Source organism: Ambystoma mexicanum, chromosome 10 (genome assembly GCF_040938575.1).
Source record: "Ambystoma mexicanum isolate Mex_15411 chromosome 10, UKY_AmexF1_1, whole genome shotgun sequence".
Classification (NCBI taxonomy): Eukaryota; Metazoa; Chordata; class Amphibia; order Caudata; family Ambystomatidae; genus Ambystoma; species Ambystoma mexicanum.
Genome location: NC_090932.1, coordinates 1,514,841,426 through 1,514,869,336, shown reverse-complemented (window position 1 = coordinate 1,514,869,336; position 27,911 = coordinate 1,514,841,426). Strand labels below are relative to the sequence as shown.

Here is a 27,911-nt window from a genome sequence, read left to right as displayed (position 1 = left end):
CCTTCATTACATTTTAAACCTATTCAGAAACCGCATACCATTTTATTACATGAGCGAAACAAATCTTACAGGCACTCAGTCATGTAGAAAAAGAGGGGCACCTGGCTATTCCCATGACCTCTCCAGGCAATTCAAACTAAATCAAAACAATTGATCAGGGCGACCCTGGTCGTACAAAAGGACACAAAAACAATTGAGCAGTGTTTATAACATAGATTTCATGCTGTGCGTTACATACAAGAAAAATAATTACCACAGGTATGAGGACCCAACCCATTCCGAACAAAGAAACATATACAACAACGTAAAAAAACATTTGGTACATTCTTTGACTGTCTGGTGACTAACAACGTACACCCCCATGCTTTTTACAAAGGGTTCAATATCGGTGTTGAATTAAACATCAAATACTTGGTGTGCGGTGGGTGTGACGGGCACTAATATACATAAAAAGTTGACAACTGTCTTTCGGCCTATAGCAGTTTAGATGGGAAATACATATATAAAAAGCTCCATATATAGGTGAAGCCGTGTCTCCAGAAGGGGAGATTTACTGCGCTCCGAGCTGCGGCCACTCAATTCCACGAGTGGTGTGTGCGTGCTCGGACTTAGATTGTCTTCGTTTATGACCTATTCAAGGAACAAGGAAAAGCCATAACTACTTTGGCTCTATCTAATGTATGTGCTAGCATTCCATTTTCTCCCCAGAGATTAGTCTGGAAAGCTACTGGTGTATGGTGAGCTTGTGACGTAACAAAAACGTACCCCATTCATGAAAAATATTCCGCCCGGAAAATCAGCTGGAGTTTCAGCATGATTGAAGGGTCCTCGAGGATCCCTAATAATCAGTTTGGTGATCCTATCCAGGGGGAATTCAAAAACGGTGATAAAGCAGGCTGCTTTACTATTTTTTTTGCATTCTACATTAGAGTGCGGGCTACTAGTAAATGACTCGTCCCAATCCAGCCCATCCCCAAGATGTGGGCCGTGGGTAATAACATGGCAGCCACGCTGTCCATATTGAGCAAGATACATTTTAACAAGATGATTTTTAAATCCTTACCTAGGTGCTTCTAGATTGAAAAGTCTCCCATGCACTCTGTGTCGTGTCTGTAAGCGCGGAGCACATATTGGTTTGTTTTTAGCCACTGCATCCATTGCCCTGGTGATGGGCCACCACAAAGAGGTGAGGCTAACCATGACGTTTTTTCGGGTGGCCATTTTATAATGGACCCTAGTTAAAGGTGCCCAATGTATCCTGCCGGTCTCGACGTCCTGAAATATTCTTAGGTGAACAAATCTGGCCTTAGCCAGGTCTCTGTGTGTCAAAATATCATAGGTGTATGATTCTGTTCTGTATCGGTTCCCACACTTGCCTGTACCTGATAAAGGGTGCATAAGTGCATGTTCGCGTTATCATTCGGCAGTGAACATGGAGGATTACCAAATGAATTAAAAATCAACACAACGAAAACAAAAATCATGACCTTGACAAAAGTACCAACAAGGAAATCAAGATTACCAACTCTATCCCTCGAAGGGAAAGCACTACTAGTAGTACCAAATATTAAATGTCTACGTGTACTGATCAACCACTCAAGAGGGGACGAGTGGGTAGACTGCCTGGCACAGTCATTAGCTAGACAAGGAAGATAACTCTGCTGTATATTTTGGAAAATATTTGTTCAAACCTATCATTGCCTTCTACAGACAAAAAGTAGCCCCTAGCCTAATCTATGGCAGTGAAACCCTGATCAATCTTCCTCAAACTACGTGGCAAAAACTTGAGGCGATATACTAGGCCTACCGCCAGCATATCCAATGCCAACCCAATCTCTCACTTCAATGGTTTTATGGAAAAAACTGGATATTTACCAAACAATGATGACTAACGACCAGACACCAGCAGTTGACATACTGAGGGACAAATCCACTGCAATGAATAATGATATCTTGAATAAGTGGAAAACAGATATGGAAGCTAAAATAGAGATCCAAGATATATCGCTAGAAATGCTAATACACCGCCCGCAGAATGCAAAAAGAAAGATCCAACGTAATGATTGGATTAAGACGATACAAGAAAAATCAGTATATCAAATGAATTTTCACTGCAAATTAGAGATCAAGAGCTCCCAAGATACCTCCATTTTTCCAGACCGAGCAATACGGGAAACGTACTTAAAATTGCACCAAAATCTACTACCAACCAGACACATGCTTGCAAAAATAAAATTACTCCCGGTAACAGAACAACATTGTCGATTCTGTGACAATAAATAAATCAGAGAAACAATTTATCACATACTAATGGAATGTCTTGCATTAGTGGAAAAGAAAAGCTCCTATAGAGACTATTTTAAGATTTCTACAAAACAGATCGACACAGAGTCTAGATGGGCACAGATTCCATTGGGAAAGGACAAAAAATGTATCTTTACAATCATTCAATTCTTGAATAACATCACTGAACTATCACAGACTAAATCTGTTAGTAAAGACTATGGGCCTCATTACGAGTTTGGAGGTATCAATGCCCTTAATAAGGGCATGGCTACCTTCAAAATCGGGTTCGGGTCCATGGTCCCAGAATGGGGAAATACCGGGCCATTCGAACTTTGGAGGGCCGGTATTTCACCATTCAGGGAACCTGGACCCGGATCATCCCCATTCCCATTTGAGCCCCCATAGGGCTCAATGGGAATGGGGAGCATGCTAGCAACGGGCCGTTAATGACCGGCCCGTTGTTAGCATGCTGGTCCCCTCGCGGGAACCGCAAAGGACGTCTGGTCTGACCAGACGTCCAGAACAGGTCCCGCAAGGGAACATCGTAACAGGGTGGAATGGGTTTAACCGCATCGGCAGCTCTACTGGCATTCCGCTTCGGTCATAATGAGGCCTTATATGTAGAGCAACCAGCTAGCACTTATCTGCTATGTGGTTATATTAATTAACTAAGACAAAGTCCACAAATGAAAAGCTTGAAATGTAAACTATATAATTTTAATAAAAATGAAAAAATAAATAGTAATGAGGCCTGTAAGGAAGGCATGGTATAAACAGTAAGACAGACACAAGTAACCACAGTTCAAGGGTGTTCATTGAACTTCAACAAGGGTATGATAAACGCCTATTTAAACCTAAATCTACAGATGGGAGCAAGCTACGACCATCAAATAATAATAATGCAGTCCTAGTGGTGTCTTGTCGAAATAAAAGGGCCTATACTAAAAAACCTATTGCAAATCCTTACCTCTAAATACTAACAGCGTGGGGGATAATGTTACAAAAAGAAAGAAGTGGTCAAAATGATATGTCTGGATGTTCAGGCCGTTGGCCTCCCTTCCCCACGTTTTTAGCACTGGACAAGGTGGTTCACTCGAGCGTAGCACAATCTCTGGCTTCTTTAGCATGAGGCTACAGTTCAATCATAACATTGGGACCTTCTGTATGTAAGTCTCTTTACGCCTTTCAAAGTCTCTTCATTCGAAGGAATGCAAAAAACAAGGGGGGGTCCTGGGAGCCCTCTGCTGGACATTAGTCCTGGTTACGAGAGCCTTATGCAGATTCTTTAGCTCACTATCTTTCACAGAGGAGAAATATCCAAAGCATATCAGTCTTTGCCCTGCCCTGGGGCAGTCCAGCACCGAAATGCTAGTCAATTCTCCTCTGAACAAGAGTGCCAACAGCAACCCCAGACACTTGTTTTGGTCTGGTTGGACCTCATCAGTAGGGTGTAGCTGTGCCTCAAAGATTGATATGCTTTGGATATTTCTCTGTGAAAGATAGTGAGCTAAAGAATCTGGGTAAGGCTCTTGTAACCGGGACTAATGTCCGACAGAGGGACTCCCAGTAGCTCTGCCTCTCTAAGAGTAGTGAGCAAGGGGTTCATGTCTGGATTCCCCTAGTAACTTATTCATTCGGATCCCATGCCCCCAGGAAAGGATGAGGTTCTAAACAAAGGAATCAATGCGTTTTGTTGCCAAATGGATGCTTAGTGTAACTTCTAACTGAAAGTGAGTGATTTAAATGTACACTTTCTCTTTGCCTTTATGGCAAGGTTTCATGACGCCTCAATATCCACTGTGAACTGCACCTCCACTCTCACATTTATACCTCATCCTGATTCCCATAGTTTTATTCTTTCAAATTTTATTTTGTTACCAAAATGCATTTTGCCGTTTTAAGGGAAATCAGTTCCCTTTCCTTTATTTGTGGGGGTTTATGGACAAACACCTAAACAAGTTGTCACCTGCAGATGACAAGATGGCTTTCCAAGACTGAATGCAGAAGGATGTAAGGAAGCCTGAACATTCTACTGCAAGCCACTCAACTGACTATTTACTGTTTGTTCAAGAATGTCTATAGCCCAACCCTTGAACGAGGAAGAGTCCCCACTTTTCAGTGTCTACAGCCAGGGTATGTCCTATTGTATGTGTCATTTTGATGAGGTCCCTAGCCTGATTCTGATGACCTCTATGAATGTGACTCAAGGGGCACAGTGCCATCCTGATCAGGTTAACACGGGAGGTTCTACTGGTTACTTTACCCTGGTCCCTGACAACTGGCAGAGGACAGTCCCACTGCCTCAGTGCAGGCCAGTCACAAGGGGTCAGTCGCATCCTACCCCATTGGCCCAACAGGCCAAATCGTCCCTAGAGATTTAAGCCTTGACCTAAAACATTGTAATTATCCACAAGATACTGGAAAGGCTCCCTTCCCAATGAACAAATAACATACCCATCAGTAATTTGTTTCATCAATTTTGTTGGGAAGGTAGGAGGGTGGTGAGGAATCTGTGGCAGAAGAACAAGTTACTTACCAACTGTAACGTTCTTTCGACTAGATGTTCCTCCCACATATTCCTCATTTTATGATATTCGTATCTCGCCAGCTTCGCTGATTCGGAAAAAAGAATTCTCGGCCGAAGGTGCTGTGCACGAGGTCGTGGCGTCGATGTCCCTCGATGGGCTCCGTACCTTGTCGATGTCACCATCAGTATAAGTAGCTCGTGCCGTGCCCGTTGGCTTCAGTTCTGTTTTTTCGAGGAACATCCAAGCGTGCCTCATGACTGAAAAACTCTTCGTGAGAGAGAAGTGTAAATAACACAAACTGTACTGCGGGGTAGAATGAGAGGGGCAATGAGGAAAACGTGGGAGGAACATCCAGTCGAAAGAATGTTACAGTTGGTAAGTAACTTGTTCTTCAAATGGATTGTGTCCTCCCACGTATTCCTCATCTTATGACAGACTCCCATACCAGTGGTAATACTAATAATTTTTCTCATGGACGGAATGGAGAACCGCCTTAGCAAATAATCCTTCATTGGAAGAAGACGCATCTAAGCAGTAATGCTTGATGAAGGTATGCATTGATGCCCATGTTGTGGCTGAACAAATATCTGCTACAGCGACTCCCCTCTTCAGAGCCGCAGAAGAAGCCATACCTCTAGTGGAATGGGCTCGAAGCCCATCCGGTGGGGTCCTTTCCCACCAATCTATAGCACTCAACTATAGCCAAAATGATCCAGCGGGATATGATCTGTTTTGTCACCGCTAATCCCAATTTATGGCCAGTATGACCCACAAAAAGTTGGTTATCCTGATGCAATTTTGACATTCTTGATATATAAAAACTGAAAACCCTTTTTGGGTCCAGTCTATGAAACCTCTCCTTCTTTGCCCAAATAAGGAGGAGGGTAGAACGTTGCTAGTATGATTTTTTGTGACAAGTGAAAGTCAGAAACTACTTTTGGTAGGAAAGAAGGTTTAACCTTAAGACCACTTTGTCTTTGTGAAAAGTAGTGTACAGAGGTTTGCATGAGAGAGCCTGCAACTCACTAACCCTGCAGGCTGATGTTAAGGCCACAAGAAGGACAGTTTTTAATGTTAGAAGCCTCAAGGGACAGGAATGCAGAGGCTCAAAACGTATACAAGTTAGAAACTTAAGTACAAGATTTAAATCCCAAGTCGGGATATGAAAAGGGACACATTAGTGAGCCCTTTCAGGACTTGAATGATTAATGGAATTTTGAAGTACGAAACCTCTTCCGAGGAGTGCTTGAAAATGGACAGCGCAGCCAGATAGCCTTTAATTGTTCCGATCTGGAGCCCCAGATTGGCTAGATGCAATAGAAAAGAAAGCACCATTGGGGTTACCACATTGAAAAGGGTCCACATCCTTATCCCTGCACCAGTTACTTAATTTATTCCAACGACACCGGTACAGGGATTTAGTTGCTGGCCTTCTGGCCGAAAGCAAACTCTCCATTACGTCATCCAGAAGATTCCAATCCTTGTATCTCAACCTCTCAGAAACCATGCGTGAAGGTTGCGTGTCTTGACCTCTGGATGGAGAACCCGACCTTCGTCTTGCGAGAGAAGATCCTCTCTTTGTGGAAGACGTATTGGAGGACCGATGGACATGTCCAGAAGGTCCGGGTACCACGTGCTCCTGGCCCAATCCAGGGCAATTGGGATCATGGTTCTCCTGAACTTTCTCAACCTCCTGATTATGTGAGGTATCACGGGGACTGGCGGAAACGCGTAGAGAAGTGGAAACTCCCAGTCCACCACGAACGCGTCTCCTAGAGCTCCTCTCAGACGAAATTCCCTTGAGCAGTACTGTTTACACTTCCGGTTGACCCTGGTCGTGAAAAGATCCACTTGAGGGGTTCCCCAAAGGGTGAAGATCTCTTGAAGGACTTCCTGAGCTAGCTCCCACTCACGGGACAATGTGCTCTGCCTGATCAGAGCGTCTGCCGCCGTGTTCTGCTCTCCGACTATGTGAACTGCCGACAGAGAGATTCCTTCTCATATTGCCCAGAACCAGAGCTGCATTTCCTCTCTGCAAAGTGGTAGTGACCCTACTCCTCCTCTCTTGTTGAGGTAGTACATGGCCACTGTGCTGTCTGTCATTATCAAGACATTCTTTCCCTGTACAGAGGGAAGGAAGGCCTGGAGCGCTAGTCTGATTGCCCTCAGCTCCAACAGAGCGATGTGTAGTTTGGACTCCGATGGAGATCAACGACCGCTTATTGTCAGATCGTTGGTGTGGGCTCCCCACTCCGTGAGTAAGGCGTCCATCACCACAGTTATCTCCGGCCATGGTTGCCAAAAAGGTTCTCCCTTGAGAATGTTGTCGTTGCAAGCCCACCAAAGAAGGTCTTGAGCAACTATGCTTGGAACTTGCAGAAGATCCGACATATTCCCCGAGAATTGGGACCACTGAGTCCTGAGAGCCCATTGAAGGGATCTCATCCTCAATCGGGCCTCTGGCCTGAGAAAGATGCAGGATGCCATGAGACCGAGCAACCTCAGGAAATCAAAGGGCGGCAGATGTTGGGCATTTTCGAACGTTGTTTCCATTTGCAGAATGTGGCGAGCTCTCACCTCGGGAGGCGAGGCTTTGGCAGAGGAAGTATCCAGGACTGCTCTGATAAACTGGAGCCTTTGGAATGGTATCATGTGGGACTTCTTGTAATTGAGGGAGAAGCCCAGTCTGTGAAGGGATTGACAAGTGATTGACAGATGATCTTGAGCTTGTTCAGGAGAATGCTCTCTGATCAACAAATCGTCCATTTAGGGGTAGACGTGAATCCCCCCTCTCCTGAGACTCGCTGCCACAACTGCCATCAGTTTGGTGAAAACCCTTGGGGCGGAGGTCAGCCCGAATGGCAGAACTCGAAACTGATAGTGAGAACCGCCAACCACAAACCTCAGGTACTTTCTGTGCTTCAGATGGATTGGCCCATGAAAGTAAGCATCCTGAAGGTCTTATGATACCAACCAGTCTTGGAGTTGGAGAGCCTGAAGGATCTGAGAAAGGGTTACCATCTTGAACTAGTCCTCCCTGAGGAACTTGTTCAAATTTCTTAAGTCCAAGATGGGTCTCAAACCTCCGTCCTTCTTTGGAATGAGAAAGTAAGGGGAGTACCAACCCTTGTTCCTCTCCGCTACAGGTACATGTTCAATTGCACCTTTCTCTAGCAGGGTTATTATTTCCTGCAGAAGGAGTGTATCTGAAATCTTGGTAGAATTGGCTCCCGGTGGATGGTCCTGAGGTCTTTTTAGGAAGGGAAGGAAGTAACCTTGAGCTACTGTCTCCAGTGCCCAAGCATCTGAAGTAATGCCTCGCCATTCTTTCAGATGCTGTGAGATTCTGCCTCCCACTGGGGCCTTGTGTGATAAGACCTCAGAGTGACTTGGAGGTGGCTGCAGGAGCGGCTGAGAGCAAAGATGCCATTCCTGAGGCTAGTTTCACACCTCTTCCTTGTCCACCACGAGGGACATTTCTTTTACCTCTTTGTATGGCCTGTCTTCTTCCTCTACCAAAAGAGGAGTAGAATCGAAAAGAATGACCTCTCCAGGAAGATGAGCCCGAATAAGGTTTCTGAGGCTGTCACATAGAGGCGCTAAGAGATTTAGCCGTCGCTTTGAGGTTTGCAGTTTTTCTAAGCTTTCATCAGCTTTACTGCCAAACAGCCTCAAGCCATCAAAAGGCATGTTGAGTAGCCTGGCCTGCACATCAGATGCAAACCCCGACTTCCTCAACCACACAAATCTGCGTAGCACTGTGCTTGCAGCCATGGATCTGCTGATGCTATCAGCAGTATATAGTCCAGATTGGAGACATTCCCCCATTGCCTCCTTGCCATCATTTATAATATTCAGGAAGCCTCCCTTTTCTCGCCTTCCGCAATATGATCAGCCTCCCACATGATGGAGTCCCACAGGGTATGGGTGAACTTGGCCAGGTTACAGCTGACATTTACTGACTTGAGAGCCATGCTACCCGAGGTAAAGACCTTACGAGCCCAAGCATCCACTTTCTTATCCTCTCTATCCGGGGGGATAGATGGATAGGCTGTTTGTCTTGAAGTAGTTGCTGCCTGAACCACCAGACTCTCAGGCGTGGGATGCCTCTTTAAGTAATCAGGATCACAACTAGAAGCTCTGTATTTCTTAGGAAAATTACTGTTAACAGTAGCAGAAGCAGTCTCAGGAGCCCCCAGTTTTTTTCCACTGTTCTCTGAAGTGCCCTGTGGAAGGGGAGAACTGGGTCATTCTGGGGGCCCTGCTCCAGGATATCAGTCATATCATCCTGATCAAATGTGGGTGAGGATCTACCCCAGCCCATGTATTCAACAACCCTATTCATCAAACTCCTGCACCCTGAATCTTCATGTTCTGCAGGGTCAGGTTTTGTAAATTCTAGCCTGGTGATGTATCAATGCCACTAGCAGTGTGAAAGGTGTCACACAGGTCTCTCATTTTCGATTAGGGATCGATTAACTCCTCTGGCACCCCTCAGGTACCAAACTGTACCCCAAATGGAGAAACTTCTTCCTCTGAGGCACTCTCCTCTTCAAAGATAGGGGACATGGACTTAAAAAAGTGTGATTTAGGTAAGGGAATAAACCTCCTTTCCTGTGTCTGAGTCTGCCTCGAGGTAATGGAAGGAGTCTTCAAAGGCGTCTTCGACGATTTGACGTTGGGTCGAGATTTTTCGAGCTTCACCGTTACTACTGGTTCTGCCCACAGTAGTTTCTGAATCTCCTGCGTCATCCAACAGAGCGACCAGGGTCTGGCTCTTTCGAGGTTTCTTTGAGGGGGTCGAGGCTGCATTCTCAAAGACCTTCATCATCTGCTTTCTAATTTCATCCCATTTCCTTGGGCAATCTGACTTAGGGCCTCATCACGAATTTGGCGGTAACCCTTAAATCCGGCGGCCGCGCTATTACCAATTATATTATATTATATTAAATTATTATAATTTAAGGGTCCGCCAAATCAGGGCTTTGGCGGATTTCTCCCCAGCTCTGAGCTGGGGTGAAATCCGCCGAATATTCGTGCTATTACCGCCGGCGGGAAATCCGCCGGCGGTAAGAGGGCGAAAATTCCCCATTGAGCCCAATGGGGAATGGGGCATTCCCGAATGGGCTCAGTGGGGAATGGGGAATTCCATTACTGCCAAACCCGTGATCCGGCGCTAATAGCGCCGGGGGGTTTGGCGGTAGGGCTTATACCGCCGGCGGTAGGGCTAATACCGCCGGCGGTAATACCGCTGGTGTTACCGTCCAACTCGTGATGAGGCCCTTAGTCGGACATCTTACCAATTCGGTAGATGTGTCAGAGGAAGAGGAGGGAGATCTGTGTCTCCCCTTTATCTTCTTTGAAGAAGAAGATGAAGAACGTCTTGATCTACTAAGTGATTGAGACCTCTTCGAAAGTTTACGCCGATCTGAAACCTTCGATTCGCCCGACTTTCTATGTTTTTCTGACGAGGCCTTCGAAGAAGCCTTGGAAGCTTCCCGCCCCACCGCCAGTTTATCTTTTCTCTCAGGAAGAGCTTTCTCCGTCATCGACTGACAGGAGCCTCAGTCGCTGGTCCGATGGTCCGAACCCAGGCACCAAAGACAACCGCGGTGAGGGCCAGTGATCAATATTTTAGATCCACAGTCGACACATTTTTTTAACCCTGTCTTGGGAGTAGAAGGGGTAGAAGATGACATTTTCTCTAAGAAAATTCGAAGCGCGCCGTTAACTCGAGAGCGAATCAATCAGAAAAATGGAACTGAAGCCAATGGGCGCGGCGCAAGCTACTTATACTGATGGTGACGTTGACACGGTTCGGAGCCCGTCGAGGGACATCAACGCCACAACCTCGTGCACAGCACCCTCTGCAGTGAAACATTTTTCTGAAGCAGCGAAGCTGGCGAGATACAAATATCATAAGATGAGGAATACGTGGGATGCCACAATCCATTCGAAATATACTTATCCATCAGAAAGAATACTATCAACAGATAGGCAATGTGTTCTTGTAAAGGATGCATTCCTCCCATAGAGTCCTTATGTTTCAAACACTGCCAAAGCTGTATCTTAACCCAAAAAGGAGGCGTGGCGATAGACAAAAGTAGCGACAAGAGGAAGCGTCATCAACAGTCAAGGAGTCTAGCTCATAGTGCATAGAAAAGATGTTGGAAAAGGACAACCATGGGGTACCCCCCCCCAGCACCCTCCTTTTTAAAGCAGATATACCTGCCTGTCCCTTTGTAGAATGTACCCTAAGATCTTCTGGAATGTCCTTCCGAGCCAACTCATGTCACATTCTTATGCAAAACTCAATCCACCTTGATATTGTCTTCTTGGAAATGGCCTTGCCCTTCCGGGAACAGAAAAGCCGATAAAAAGCTGATAATCCACTATATATTAATTTGTTCTGGCTAAATTGAATGTTCAGGCCCTCCTGTATATAATCTGTGAAACCTTTCCTCTGCCTTCGACAGATGTGGAGGTGGGAAGAATACTTGCAAACAAATAATTTGTTAAAGATGAAATTCTGAAACTAGTTTGGGCAGGGAAGATGGCTTGTTGTGAAGTGTGCCATTGTCCTTACAGAATTAAAGAAAGGCAGGAGAACTGGAGTGAGCTTCAACTCCAATATCCTGAGTGCCAACATAATTGCCACAAGACAGGCAACTTTGAAAGACACAATCATAATGGGCATGAATGGACAGGCTCAAAAGGAGCCGCAATCAAAAACATGAGAACCAAATTGAGGTCCCATTGTGGGATAACAAAAGGTTAAGATGGCTACTTCATGATGAGATCCTTCGGGAGCTGAAGTACCACAGGGACTGAAAAGAAGGATCCAGATAGCCCGTTATAGTGCCAATATTAAGGCTCGACTTGGTCAACAATAGTAAATATTCCAACAATGTATCTGTGAAGCACAAGAACAGGTCAAGTTATCTAGCCACTCACCAAAATGTTAATTTTTGCGCTACAAGTATCATAGACAGACTTGATGAATGGGCGCCTTGTAGAGAGTATTACACTAAGAACTTCCTCAGTGAGATCCCAGTTCTTGTACCTTAACCTCTCAATAACAAGGCATTAAGGTCCTGGAATTGGGGTGCAGCCCCCTGCTGCATGATTGGGTCAATAGATCCTCTCACCAAGTGATTTACCAAGGAGTGCGCAGGGTTCTTCTCTATGCTCAATCTAGATCAATCAAGATCATAGTTGTTCAACTCTGCTTTAAATCCCTCAGCATCAAGGGAATCAGCAGAATGGAGGGAACATATACACAAGTTCGAACTCCGAGGAAATCACAAGTGTATCTCCCAGGAACTTCCTGGTGCAAAAGTTCTCATACTTTCTGTCTCAGCATGTCGCAAGCAGGCTGACTAGGAGAAACTCCCACACAGTGAAGATATACTCTACAATCTCCCTGTTCAGTTCCCAGTCGTGTGATAAACCCAAGAGCCTACTCGAGGTTGTCAAAGCCACTGCTTTCTTGATCGCCTGAAACCACAGGACCAGTGCTTCCTTTGGACCAGTGTTTTCTGGGTCTCAGCTCCAGAACTCATGTTGGCTCTGCTCTTATACACTTGCGATAAGTTTAACTTCACCCCCAGCATACTCCTTCATAATGGTTTCCTTCTATTGGCCGACAGAGAGCCTAATCAAGTTGGGGGGCGCAGTCTGCACAAACAAGCATTCTGATTGAGCTGCTCTTCTTGTTGACACCAAGCAAACATGTGCCTGCTTCCTGCAAAAGCTTTGGCCCATCTGGTTGAACATCTGTGGGACCTAACCCACATTCACCATATGATTTGTTTGCCTTCCCTTGCCAGCCAGTATGATGCAACAGTGCATTCATGTATGGAAATTATGTAAAGGACTCATATATTTTGCTTTATGGACTCAAACAATTGCAGCATGGTTTGGAGGGAATCAAGACTACTATTCTGGATGAAATTTACTGCAAGGAGAGCGTTATTCACCACCCTGCCATAGAACAGCAAAGGAGGGTCATAGGAGTCTGAGGAGCCTTTCATATCTAAATTACAGAGCAAACAGTCTCAGTAATACGGCATGGAAGTGCAGAGCCTCAGAAAGCTAGTGGAAATGAAATACAGGGTGCAGCAAACTATTAACAGGTAAAAGGGAAGAGTTTGGGTGCCAGAGGCTGAATTTCCAAAAATGTATGCATTGTTAAGGAATGAATGCAGATGGACTGATGTGTATTCATTTTATAAGGGTGCTTGGTTTAACATTATCTGCAAGCAACAATTAAGATCAAATGTATTCATAATGATCTCTGAATATCGCCCTAACATGTTTCTCTTAGAGCAGTCAATGATCTCACGGAGTAGGCAATTAAAGCTCTCTTATAAAGAACAACCTTATGCATGACAAATATCCGACCTGGATCTTTAGGTAAAGTTGGAGCTGAAATGGCAATGCTGTCCACAACCACTGCATAACAGTCACAGACAGCACATTAACTGTGATTTTGTTGATTCCTCTTTCGCGGATCAAGGTATGGTGCCAACAGATCTAAAGATCTTTTTTAACTTCCTTGCTTTAAAAAACATCATTAGACCACAATTTGCTCTAAAACTATCGTCCTACTCCTGGCTTGGTTTGGCCCACTAAGATTCTTGAAAGATAGTTACTCTGCAACTTTAATGTTTTCTCGAAGAACAGGGAATCCTTGATACATTTCAGCCTGGGTTCAGACCCCATCACCAAAACCACACTTCTGGTCGTCTGGGATGATAGTTTGAGGGCTGCCGACGAAGATGCTATTAGCATGCTTGTCTTGCTCGATCTGTCAGCGGCCTTCGATATAGTCGACTTTGACATTCTCATCTCCAGACTGGCTAAAGTCACTCTGGTGTCGGAAGATGCACTGAGGTGGTTTGTCTCTTTTCTCACAAATCAAACCCAATAAGTAAAAATGCAAGCCTAATATTCAGACTCCTTGCCTGTTCTTTGTGGATTTCCACCAGCTGCTTTCCCCGCTGCTAATTAATATGTATTTACGGCCTTTATTAAATATCTTCTGACAATTTAATCTCAATTATCACTCCTATGCCGACGATACTGAAACCTACGTCAGGATAAAAAAAAAATCAGAGGCAATCCAACGCATACTAGATTGTGCTAAACAAAACAAAAATGGATGCTGGAAAACAGGTTGCAAATAAACCCCTCTAAGACTGAGATCATATTGTTTGGCCCAAAACGACTGCTGGCAGACTCACAGTCCTATATTGCCTGCCCAGCTCTATTTGAAGTACCCACTACTTTTTGCTTTAAAGTCAGACATCTCAGCTGCATTTGGAAGTCGAATCTGAACTGTACCTCGCATGTCAGTGAATTAGAGAAATCAATTTATTACTGATTTAAAACTACTTTGGCCCAGACTTCCTCTTACAGCAGAAAAGACATCCAGCTGTCATCGGGACATTGGTGAATTCAAAACTGGACTATTGTAATGCCCTCCAGTTGCACTGCTTTCAAGTTGTACAAAATGCAGCCATTAGACTTCTTTAAAATATCCCAAGAACTACTTCATAATCCCTTTTCTGAGAAGTCTTCATTGGCTCCCAGTACATCAGAGGATCCTTTTTAAGATTTTATGCCTTTTAGTCAACTGTCTTCATGGCTTAGCACCCAGTTACCTTGTTTCATGGATCGTTGATCATCGCCTAACCCGTCTCATTCGATCTGGCGATCAAAACCTTATGATCCCTTTCTCCCATTTTCGTTCACAGCAGAGACTGGTGTGTCTCAATTTGTGGCCCCCGTGCTTGGAACTCACTGCCTATCAAGCTTTGGAAAATCAAGGCCTTGTCTTTATTCAGGCAGAAGCTCAAATTATTTTACTTCAATAATTCTTTTCAAAATTATCTTTTTTCTGTTCACCATATTGATAACACCCAGATGCATTTTCTGCCTGGTTCCCCCCAGAGTATCTGTGCATTACAAATGACTAATTCAAATCAAATCAAATGTATCTAAATCTGAATGATAGGGGTCGCTGAAATGCAGGGAGCTTAACTGTCGTGCTCCGCACCATCAGGGTTAAAAAGGGTCCTGAGTCCCCCTTTCTAGCCCCTTTGTCCAGGCAGTCCTTTTGCAACCACTGCCTTTTCCCCCTCATGCAGAGGGTCTGTTGTGTCCAATAAACATTTCAAGACTGCAGAGGGTGCGCATCAAGACCTCAACATTCCACAACCATAACAGGGCCTGACCACCCCATAGCGAGTTCAGACGCTGAAGCAGTACAGTGAGGTTAGTAAGAAGCACTCTAATTCCATACTCTCCCGAAGTTCACGCATAAACTTGCACATACACGTTCCAGGGTCAGGGGTCTGTTGTTCACGAAAAACCGAGATATATGCTGTATGGGCCAGTCACCCTAACCCCGGAATAGTCATATGGGAAGGTCAACAGGAGAAATGCTCTCATGGAGAGAAGAGAGGCACCCTGAAATTGCCTAAACACATTAACAGAGCCCACAGAGATCAATGACATGCAACCGGAGCATTCCCAGTGGAGCGACAGTCGTCTCCCGCAACTTCTTTAGGATAATCCCAGGTCGGTCCTGGAGGGGAAGGATGACAAAGAAGGACGTTACAATGCAAGGATCCCCCTGGGAGGAGCTAAAAACCAATGAGCTGTAAAGTGTCCCTGCAAAAATATAACAACCCCTCAGCAAATGGTTCAGAACAGTCATCCCAATCCCCAGGTGCCACTGATAATGGGAGAGCAAATGGCCACTCAAAACGCCATAGCAGCACTACTGGTGGAGATAAGGGCAATAACAAAAATCGGTCAAAGGCTTGACGGGTTGTACAGAAAAATTGAGACTTTGGATGATCAAGTCCAAGGCCTAGAAGCCAACCAGTCTTCGGTGGACATCCTAGACACTGGACATGTGGATTTCAGTGTTAGACAGAGTTAGAGAGACAAGAAGAAATGCACCTCAAGAGGGCCGACTTTGAGAACCGAGAACGGCGGAACAACCTTTGCTTCTTTGGCTTCCCGGAAAAAGAGGGGGAGACAGTGGCTGACATAGTGAAGTTGATATATGAAGTCATACAAAAACTACATGGCAATGAGGAAGTGAGGAAACCAAAGATAGACAGGGCCCAGCGAGCTGGAGGAGGAGGTCAAAGTCCATAGTCAATCTAAGCGAGATTCCATAACTACTGAGAGAAAGCCATGGTCCTGGAAAAAGGCAAGAAAAAGGGGCCAAGAAACTATGGATCTGTGAAGATAGCAATATATTAGCACCTCTCCACCTTCACGCTCATCAGGCATCGTCTCTGTTCCCTGCTAACTCGCTGGCTGAACGAGAAATGGGGGAGATATAAATGGGGCTTCCCCTTCTCGTTGGCATTAGAGTTTGAATGTTTAGAGTAAAAACCTATGACAGAAGAGAATATCCAAAGCATCACAGGGGAATTGATGGGTGATGGAGACTCAAACTCAAGATGAAGAGCCCTGAAAAGAAGGACACAGAGTCAGGTGGGATTATATGGATGTCTGATCTTGGTTTTGCTTTTGATGCTCCTAATCCTAAGGGACTCAAGTTGGTTGTGGTTGTTGGACAGATAGCGCAAACGGATGAGGGTGGAGAGGATAGGAAAGAGGGTGGGCTATGGTTCAAAATGTGGTCCAACAGCACCCCCTATCCCCTGGGGTGGGCAACGTAAAGAAGGGGAATGTAGTAATGATCATGGAGTGGTTTTGTATGAGGAGGGGCTGACGGGGAAAGGTGCTTTGAACAAGGATACCCAAGGATGGAGTACTGTTGGTGTTCTGGTCCAGAGGGGAACTGGTGATACACCCAGACTGGATGCATAGGGGAGGAGGGGTGAGAGGGTGGGGGTTGTTGAGGTTTGTTAGCTGGGGAAGGGGAACAGTAAATATTAAGGTGTTTGGAGAAATATGTCTTCAAGGTTACATTGTTATGAAGGTTGTGGGATTAAGAGGTTCACGGTTGAACTCATCTGTATGAGAATTGGATTTAGAGAAATGTACACCACAGTCATATGGCTGACCCTGATATTGTTCTCACTATAGGCTTGCTCAATAAAAGAGGTTTAAACTCTCCCGCTAAAAGATCTCCAACTACCCAAGAAAGTTATTGTTCCAAATTGAACCTATTGTTTCTCCAAGAATCCCACCGGTTGAAGGGTAAGAAGCCTTCTCTTAAGGGTAGCTCCATAGATAGAATATTCCATACATCGAATTCGGTAAAAAAGAGAGGTGTAGCCATAGTAGTGTCAATTAGACTTGGCATTAGGATCTAGAAGGAGCATAGATATATCTTTATTAAAGGGACCCTCCAAGGTAATATAATGACGTTGGGATCTGTGTACTGCCCAAAAACAGCTAAAATTCCCTTCTGGGAGATGGTAAATGAAAAAGTGAAGCTCTTTCTGGAAGGGCCCCAATTATAGGAGGAGACTTGAACATGGCCCTCGACCCATCACGAGATAGGAAAACACTGCAATCTACCACTTTGCCTCATGGCGTGGAGTGGGAGTCCCTAAGGTTTAGAGAAATAAATCAAGAGCAGTGCCTGGTTGACAGACAGTGGTTATCTGCCGTTCACCTACTACTCTGCTTCACCTACTTACTACTCTGCGGTTCATGATTCATTCTCGGCAATCAACCTGGTTTTGGTGAAAAATGGATTGGTAGAACATGTAAAGAAAATGGGGACTGCGCCAATTCCATGGTCAGACCATGAACTTGTTATAGTAAAAATAGGGAATGGGCGAGGGATAGTTATCTGGAAATGCGGCGTGAGAGCCTGCGCTGGAGTGGTGTGGAGCAAGGGGAGGCTGAGACTCAGGCATGGGACTCCAGGTCCCAGAGGCTCCATGGGAGGTGGCACGCACGGCATGCATGGAAGGGATTGAAGATAGGCAGCGTGCTTTCACAGGTGCTTGTAATTTGCATTGGGGGGCAACTTGTCTTGTGTGTGTTTACCCTTCCTTTCCATTTTGAAGCAGCTCGGAGCACGCCACCCTCGCGTGGGTCTACTTGGAGGTCCAGCTTGAGCACCAGGTTGCAGCAGTGCATTTGAGAGCGGAGTCCTGAGACTGGAAGAACATTGGTGGGTTACTGTGGTCATTACAGCTGGGCCCTAGCGGAGAGCAATCCCGGCTAATTGGCTGCCCGTTACTCCACACCATTGAACACGCTCGCGGGTTCAGGGGCCTCAGATAAGTGCACGTACATATTAGTGGAACTGCGTTTGCTTTGGTTCTTTGTGCAAGGAGTTAAATCTTCTTGGTTTTTGTTTCAATGTGGCAAACACATGAACTGCTATAGACTTCTCTTTTCTCCAAATGAATGAGGAGTGTGGACTTGCACAGTGTTAAGTGTTTGGACTGAGTAGTGTTGAACGGAGCCAAAGAAGCACTTAAGAGTGGGGCCTGCAGATTATGAGCATTATGTGATTATATGCATTGTGTTGGGACTATGCTCTGCGTCATGTGAAAGCAAGCAGTCATAAATGGGTAAATGACAAGAAATGTAGAATTGCATTTCTTTATGAGAAAACGACAAGCAATGGGTTCACACATGAGCAAATGAAGAGGAATTGTGTTCCTACATGGGTATATGAGCGGTACAGGAGTTCAAGTTAAGCATGAGGCAAGTGGTGTATACAAGTGACAGGACCAGTGTGAGTTCCAGTGTGAGGGAGTTTTTGAATCAAGAGGGGAGTTCTGGAAAAGAATGAGATTGCAGGAGCATTGTATACTTTCCCCTTGTCCCCCTTCCCATCCATTATCTCTTCCTAAATCTCTTTCCGGTCACCCAAATTCCCTGTATCTATCCAAAACCTCTCCCTAACCCTCTTCCTCCCATTGGTTGCCTTGAGGTAGCCTGTGTATAAAAAAATCAGGCATGTCTTGCCATCCAAGGTGGGAGGGTCATGTACATACAGCTTCCGTGGTTAAGTTGAGGGTGCGGATAGCACTATTGACAATAAGGGGGAAAGGGGCAGATAGAGATGGATATGCAACAACTTCCTCAAAGATAAAGAGGTAGCGCAGGGATTGCTGACTAATATCAAGAAATACTTTGAATTCAACGATAATGGGGCAGTGGGGTTACCCATGGTGTGGGAGGGCTTTAAAGCAACGAGAAGGGGGGAATTAATAAGGGATAGGTACCCACAAGAAATGAGTACAACAGAGGGAAGAAATGGCATGGAGGGACAAAACAGAGGCTCTACTGCCAGGGAGAACAGGTAAATCTAATATCTCTCCCACGACTTTTGAAAAGCTTTGGCTCTACAAATCCCAACTGAAAGCGTTAATGATACAAGACACAGGCCCTCATTACGACCCTTGCGGAAATGGAAAAATGATGGCGGAAATGCAATACCGCCATCGAACACCGCTCGTTGCGATCATGACCCGTCACCGTAAAGTACGATGCCATTAGCGACACCGCAGTGAACGGCAACGCTAACTGCACCAAGTACGCGCACGCGCGCCTTGCAAAACCGGAATCACCGCCATGGCGCAACGGTACGCGAATTCTGACCCTAGCGGACATGTACTGAACGCCATCAAGCACGTCGTAAAGTACCATTCCGCCATGGCGAGAAATACGGCATCGTGAACCAACCGTAAATGGCCCACTGAGTGCCTGTACTCCACTCCCTGGCCACATTGCACAACTCCTGGCAGGCGCAATGTACCCACACTATGCAACCAGTGAAATCTACAATTCACCCATGCATGCCAACGTAGAAAAGCATGCAGGGGCTCAAAGCGCCCCGTGAGTGGGCATCCATGTACGGCATGTCACCATAGCCGTACTGACGCAGCACAGGCATGTGAAGGTACAATACATCAAAATGAAAATCAAGAACACATGACACAAAACAACAGTAGTCCCCCATCGCTTGCCACCAGCGCAAGGCAACATCCAAAACAGCATCCTGAGGGGGATTGCACCAGCCCTGTACTCTTGCCAGTAAACAAACCAACCATCAGCAGAAGCATGTACCACACAAGTTGGCAGAGTGACTGAGCAGCCAGGCTCATCCCAAGAGGGGCCGATGGGAGCTGCAGGGCACAGATGGCATCAATACAGAAGCTATTCCAATGGACATGACCCCAGTCCCCCTCCAACAAACGCACGCAAACACAGTCACCTGTGACCAGCCACATTCTGAACATCCCATCATTCCACCAATCGACCTGGCTGACAGGCACCAGTCGGCCAAAAGCCAATCCCCCGCCCCTGAACAGCACATCATGTAAACAGTCACAATGGCAGCCCCTATCCGTGACCATACTGTGCTACGTAGGCAAACGCGGCCAGTACTGTACCACACAACTCAACTCAGAAGGCGGAACACAATGCAGATCATCTCGCAATACATACCGCCACAAAGCGAAAATCGCCACATCACCTGCAAAGAACAACGCAACACGACAAATATCGGAATACAATTTAAATGCACATCCAAATGACAAAGGCCCCACAGCAATTTGCAAAATAACACCAAAACAACCATCATCACCGAGGGCTGCATCTGCAATAATTGACCAGCTTCCACTTGTGTGACGCCCTGTACCATCATGGCACACAGGGCCTACATCAACGTTCCAAAAGGCAACATGGAAGCGGCAAGAACCGCAGGTCCGTCCCATGAGGCAGGCACTAGTCGAGCTGAAAGGCCGAAATGTTGCACCTAGCCACCAGTACAGCGTAAGGGCATGTGGCCCATTGGCGATCGTCCCATAAGATCGAAATGGTGCTCCACTGATTCACCCGAAGCTGCAGGAGTCGAGAGTAAAAACCATCTGGAGGAGTGGCGTAGAGATGGCATCTGCAATAGGGCAGGAGATACCTGTCACCCAAAAGAAACACAAATTAACCGATTGCATTACGGGACTCATGATGCATTACAATCTTCATTCAACACACCAAATCCACACCCATATGCATGCTAGCCCACTCCAAAGGAATATACACACCCCTAAATCAGTATCGAATCATAACGAAATCAATCGAGCTAAATACACCATTGGCAACGTCGGTTACTGTGCATGCGTCCGTCAAGATAGAACCCATGACATGGGATTAGTAACGTGCCTAGACACAAGTGTATGAAGGCGCGTCGAGACAGGGAGGATCCGACAAGGGCAGATAGACGTATGTCCCACTATGGCAGCCTTGCATCACATAGCGCAGGGGAAGGGGAGTGATTCAAAAAACCCATGTACATGGCAGACCCTAAACGGAATCATCAGTCCATGCATCCATTCATCATTCCCTCATCCCGCAATGAAAACGCATGAATATTCACTCACATTATATGTGAAACTTCCATCGCGTCTGTGCGTAATGCAGTCCGCAAAAACCACTGTGCCCCTGGCCGGATCTGTAGTGTTGTGAAGCAAGATGGATTTGGGAACGTCCTGCCTTATCGTCCACTACGCTATTGCGCATCCCATTCAATTCATATCATTCATTGCCTGCTCGTTATGGGCCATGTCCCAAGGACATTCTACAATAGAACGTTACATTTCCAGCCAGACCTGTGGGCGTATCCTCGCCGCTACTTCAAAACCAAAAATGCTGGCCTTCGAATTCCTCACTTGCAACATTACGTCGAAAAGGCTTCTGTGAACGCTTGCATTCACAATTACATCAATGTAGTGCGGCTGTGTGTCATAATGCTAACTGGCTGCAATCACAAATGGGACGCCACGCCCGTCGGTGAAGTACGTTACTGTGCTGCATGAGGGTCGGCCATCGATCGAGCCCTACATACCACTGACTCTTCACAGGTATGTAAGCGGCTGCAATCATAGCATGTGTAACAATGGGAGCATAGCATGAAAATCAGTCAAAGTACATCACACTGCCATCGGGATTTGATACATGATTCCAATCCCAAGATGCCATGCGGCCAAATGCAGCCTTACGTGCGGGACGTGCTCGGCCAGAAGGGATAGCATCTGCCACAGAATCATTCAATCAGCACAGGTGGAGGCCATACAGGCCGACAGCACATATATAGCAGACCCAAACCCCTCCCACAACCACTCCCACTCCAAAATGCTACCGGCAGGACTAGCGATGTTGGGCCTGGGGGACCAGATAGCACTGCAAGTGCTACAACTACAAGAAGACGACGAACAACAACAGGTACAACAACCGGGCGCACAGGGGAGACGGAGGAGAAGGAGGAGGAGGAGGGCAAGGCAGGGTCAGCAAGGCCCACAAGCACTGCCACTACCACCACGCAGGCGGCCCGCAATCCCACGCCTCCGAGCCGATCCGTTCAACCTCACTGCTGAGCAGATCCACACCCTCTACCGTTTGGACCGGGACACCATAATCGCCATTGTGGACATGACACATGCTGACCTCGTGAGCATGATAGATAGCCCAACCGCCATCCCACCCCTACTGAAGGTGGTGTCTGCACTCCACTTCCTGGCCACAGGCACCTACCAGCACACAGTCGGACAGTTGCATGGCATTTCACAGCCACTGTTCTCACGGACACTCTTCCAAGTGCACGATGCCCTCCTGAAGCACGCCGACGACCACATCACACTACCACGCACGTACCAGGAGATTACCAACGCAAAAGTGGGATTCCATGCACTTGGCGGCATCCCGGGTTGCATTGGTGCCATCGACTGCACCCATGTTGAATTGGTTGTCCCACATGCCATGGAGGTCCAGTACCGCAACCGGAAACAATTTCATTCAATCAATGTGCAAATGGTGTGTGACTCCAACAAGATATTTACGCATTGTTGTGCCAGATTTCCAGGATCTACCCATGATTCTATGGTCCTGAGGAACACAAGAATACCACGCTACATGGAGCGACACGCAGGGCACAGATCCTGGCTACTCGGTGAGTCTCATTCCATGCATGACATCGTGGCCCATTTGATGCGTCAATGACCTTGCAGGAGGGGGGGGGGGGCTACTTAGCACTATCATTCCACTGACACCCTTTATTCGTCTCATACAGGTGATGCCGGGTATCCACTGAAGAGATGGCTCCTTACACCAATCCGGAACCCACAGAACGAGCATGAGGAGGACTACAACCATGCCCACTCACGTACCCGTGTGGTCATTGAACAGGCATTCGGCCTACTGAAGGCTCGTTTCCGCAGCCTCAGCAGGTCTGGCGGGGCACTCATGTACAGCCATGAGAAGGTTTCTAAGATGGTCATGGCATGTGTCATGCTGCACAACATGTGCATACGTAGGAATGTGCCCATGCCCCCTGACGCTGTACTGCATGCACCTGAAGATGATGATGATGATGATGAGGGTGGGGATGTGGAGGCACCTCAAGGAGTCCATGAGGCACAGGATGCACGTGCAATCCGACAGAGCATCATAGATGCATGCTTCTAGCAACCACGCATGGTGCCTATTACACGGAAAGGGGACCTGTGGCACTGTGTGTGTGTAGTACAGGCACATTGTGGACTGTACGCCTATGAAGGCCTCGTACGCAAATATCAATGTCCACACATGTCATTGGATGATTATGAGATGCTGTATTGTTAATGTGATTTGATTTATACACCCTATGGACCCGCCACCCAGTGAAGCCCAACACACCCCCTCCACCCTACTACCTCCCCCCCCAACACCAGTGTCCAAATATGCATGCTGTCCGTGGTTGGACGCTATTGCAAGCCCCCTCTACGGGTATCAGGGGCACCCCTGCCCGTGGAGCGCAGGTTCCTGCCAGATCTGCGTTGGGGGCTGCCCTGGACGGAACTTGCCACGGATGATGTCTCTGCCTGCTCGCGTCCATGCATGTCTCTGAGGGTTTGTGAGAGCTCCGAGAGCACACGGCGCACAGCAGCAAGTTCAGCACAAACGTCTTTGGACGTCGCATGCAGTTCCCCCCTCAGGCTCTCGGTGCTTTTCTCCATTTGTGCTCTCAGGCTCTCGGTGCTTCTCTCCATTTGTGCTCTCAGGCTCTCAGTGCTTCTCTCCATTTCTCCCCTGAGGCTCTCACTACTTTTCTCTATTTGTGCCCTGAGTGTCTCGGTGGATGTTTCCATGGCTGCCCTGGAACCCCCGCATTCATTTGCATGGTCCTTGAGTAGCGTGGACACTTCCTGCTGTTGCTCGATCAGCAGGTCGAGGGACTGTTGCCTCTGCTGGGCCATGGACATTTGCGGTGGTGTGACAGGGGGGCTGCTCAACACATGTTGCCTTGGCACAGGACTTGTGGGGGTTGGCCAGTCGTCGTCTTCAGGGTGCCCCTGCGTGGTTTCGTCATGGTGTAGGGGATGGGACATGCAGGGGGATTGGGAAAGGTCATGGATGGTATCTACGTCGCCAGCACTGTTTTCCGTGTCGGAGCATGCTGGCATGACAGCTGTGTCACCTATGGTGCTGCTACCACCAGAGGCAGTGCCATCAGATACGTTCTTTGGGGGGACCTGTGGTGCTGGGGTTGTGGACTTGCTGGCTGCTGGGGTGCCTGTTGCAGTCCCCTCCAGTGTGCTGCCACTTGATTCCTGCTGCTGCCGTGTCTTGATCCTTGCACCTGAGGTGGAGGCTCTTGGGACGTTGGTCCTGGCCCTCTTTGCAGGCGTGCTGGTAGGGGTGTCCTGCAGCTCGTCGTTGGTATCGGACCCTGTGGTGGAGTAAAGAGGGGCGAGCGTTAGTTATGGGTCTGTCGGATTTGGAATGGCAACGTATCAAATGCATTGGGGTGGTACATGAGGCTGATTTGGGACTGGGCCTTGGAGGTGGTCTCATTTTCGTGTGGATTGAGGATGCATTCATTTGGCTGCCTGCAGTTAGGGGGTGCATGCTGCACATGTAGGGGTTGTTTATGGCATCTTGATTGATTTGTTTATTCATTCTGACTTTTAGAGGGCGCTGTCAGGGCAAAGTATGTATTGCACTATGGGGTCACATGGTACTGCACATGTTCGTGGTTTGTGGATTTCGCATTGTTTCTCTTGGCCAACCTACCTGATTCTCCGGATGTCGGCACTCCTTTCTCCATCCCTCCGACTCCCTCTATGCTCTCCATTCCTATGGTGGAGGCGCAGATATCCTCCCAGGGGGTCAACTTGATGGGCGACTCTGAACCCCCCCCGGTAGCTGTGGCGATGTTCCTGTTCGCAGAAAGTATGCTGCGTACGCGGATCCGCAGGTCGTCCCACCGCTTGCGACATTGCTGTGGCGTGCGGGGTGTTGTCCCCACCGCACTTACGCGCTGTGCCACCAGGGCCCATATGGCCTTCTTGTTGGCAAGGGCCGTCCTGGTCATTTGACTGGAGAAGACGACGGCGGCATTTTCCTGGAGGGTCTCGGTGAGCACGGTCAGTTCCTCTCGGGAGAAGTGTACCTGCCGCTTGCGGTCACACGCTTTCTTGGCTACCTTTCCCATATTTATTTTTTTAACTGGGGTTGCTAACGGGTTGGGATGTGTGTCAGGGTCGGATTTTTAATGGTTGTGTTGGGATTCGGTTTTTATAGTTGTGCGGCGTGCTGTTTCCCGTTCCGGCCACATGCTTTTACTTCCGTTTCCGTATATTTACGGTGGCCGTAATTTGCGGTGCCCGCTCGTTACGGTGACCGCTCATTACGGTGACCGCTAAGATGGGTGGCGGTATTGCACCTGGTGCAGCGTACGGCGGCGGTAAGGGCCGTTTTGGGGTCATTTCCGCCATCGCAGCCTTTCGGATTCCGCCATGGCGTAATGCTCGTGCCCGATGGGTCGTGATTAGCCGCACTTTGCTCCTTCGTGCAATGGCGGAAACGCTATTTACGCTGTTGCGGTCCGGTCAGTCACTTTCCGCCAGGGTCGTAATGAGGCCCACAGAGCGGAAACATCTTTTTATAAAACATAAATACCACGAAAAAAGGGGGAAAGCTGATAAGATATTTGCATGGAAGTTGAGATAAAAAAGAAAATCTAAAATTGTTACAGCAATCCGTCCAGTAAATATCAGGGAGGTATATTACACTGAAAGCATAGGGAATGAGTTTAGACAATATTATGAAGCATTATATACAGCAGAATATGAGGGAGACGGATCTCATATATCTAGTCCCTTGATGACTCGACAATTCCAAGCATAACATCTGGGACTTCGGACACTATAGGATCCCCTATTTTGGACGAAGAAGAAATCTGGACCATAAAAAATATGAAAGTCGGTACCACCTCAGGGCAGGATGGATTCTCTGTACGTTTCTATAAAATATACCGCTCTACTTTGGCCCCATTTTTTATTAGAGTTTATAACACAATTTGTGAAGGTGGAACCCGGAATCCATGCTGCAAGCAATAATAGTGGTAATACATAAGGAAGGGAAAGATTCCAAGTCTTTCTCTTTTTATAGACCCATCTCCCTCCTTAATACTGATGTCAACATTCTGGCTAAATTACTGGGAAATCACCTTTAAGGGGTTCTCCCCACCATAATTCACAGAGATCAGGTGGGGTTCATTCATAAAAGGGTGGCAAGGATCAGACAATATCAGAAAAAAACAATAAATCATATACGCCTTGACGAAGAGCAGGACCTGGACGCCAGCCTGCTTTCCCTAGATTCAGAAAAGTTATTTGATAGAGTTAAGTGACAGTATATGAGTAAGGTGTTAGAGAAAAATCGGTCTATGGCAACATTTTTGTAAATGGGAGCCAAAGTATGCAATGCACCTACAACTAGGGTCCAGGAGAACAGAAGATTAACAGATCCATTCCAAATATCTAGGGTGACTAGACAGGGCTGTCCGCTGTCATCATTACTGTATGCCCTTGTTAGGGAGAATGCTCAGAAATTTGCTAATTCCCTCTACCTAAGAAACCAACAGCAACTTTGCTGGATTTTGAGGACTTTGTTTGTTTAACCTGGAGAGAGTGAGACCCATTTCCCCATTCTCTCAGGTATTTTAATGTGATTTCTGAGCTTTGTGTTTCTTTTGGTTATGGAGCCTAACAAACTCCAGAGGCATCATCTTTTACATTGTGTCACAGAGCACATTCAGTGCAGTGGCACAAGGAAGTCTTTCAGATTTCCCAAATGTTTAAATACCTTCTCTGGGATAGACTACTGTTTCCCAGAGCAGTAAAGTAAAATTGACTTTACTTACATTTGTAACTTTCTAGACCCAGCACACACTATCTTACAATAGGGTGCTGGAGGGGTTACCTAGTATCCTAGTACCTAGTATCCCCTTTTGTCTAGCTTCTCATGTAACATCTTTATGTTACCCTTTTCTCACTGAATGGCTGGTGGCAGTGGTTTCGTTTTAACTACTGTGGTGTGCATTTACCGCAGGCTGCGTTTTCAGCTGCAGTAAAGCACCCAAGGGTGCCATTTTTGTCAAAATGGCCCTGGTCTTCTTTTTTCGCCATTTCTTTGTGGAAAGGTCCTTCTTGAGATTTACTCTGCGCGCCAAACCAGGTTTGGTCCCACTGTTCCCTTCGCCAGAATTCATGAGTGTAGCCCGCCTCTGGCTCTAAGGTGTCTGGGGTAGGCAGGAAGTGAGGGAGGTGCCCGAAACTCCCTGTGCTTAGTCTCCTAGGAGACCCAAATGCACTATGTAGTGATTGGCCGGCTGACTGTCCGGCAAGGACAGCCACCCTGCTGAGTGACTGACAGCTAGGCTGGAATGAATGGGAGAGAGCTGAATAAAAGGCGAGGCCTTTGGCTTGGAAGGCAGAGTCGACCACTGGACGAAGGAACCGAAGAAGAACTTGAAGAGGACACCTCCTGCAACTCCTGGACCGTTGGTTTGCCCGATGAAGCCCTGCTGCTTTGCTGAAACTCCAAATTCGTATCGACAGAGAAGACCCTTCAAGGACAACTTCTCCCCTTGAGTTGGTGGGACAAATCAACTCCAAAGTAAGCGACCTGGACATCCTTCTCAGAGCTGCTGGAAACTGTATAGCCAGGGAGAGGAACACCAGATTGTGTGTGTTGCTTTTACTTTACTTTAATGCATTTGTACTGCGCAACAATGAACCCGTGGTCATGATGGCGCGGACGAGACTACACAACAAGAAACAGATATGCGCAGAGAAAGCTGGAGGTGAAATACGAGGA

The 27,911-nt window shown here is 47.0% G+C and overlaps 1 protein-coding gene across 1 annotated transcript in view; it reads right to left on the bottom strand.

Annotated features, from left to right (window-relative positions):
* Window positions 1-27,911, bottom strand: part of DNAH10 (dynein axonemal heavy chain 10) — a 2,725,177-nt gene that overhangs the window by 1,795,384 nt on the left and 901,882 nt on the right. The window lies entirely within an intron of this gene.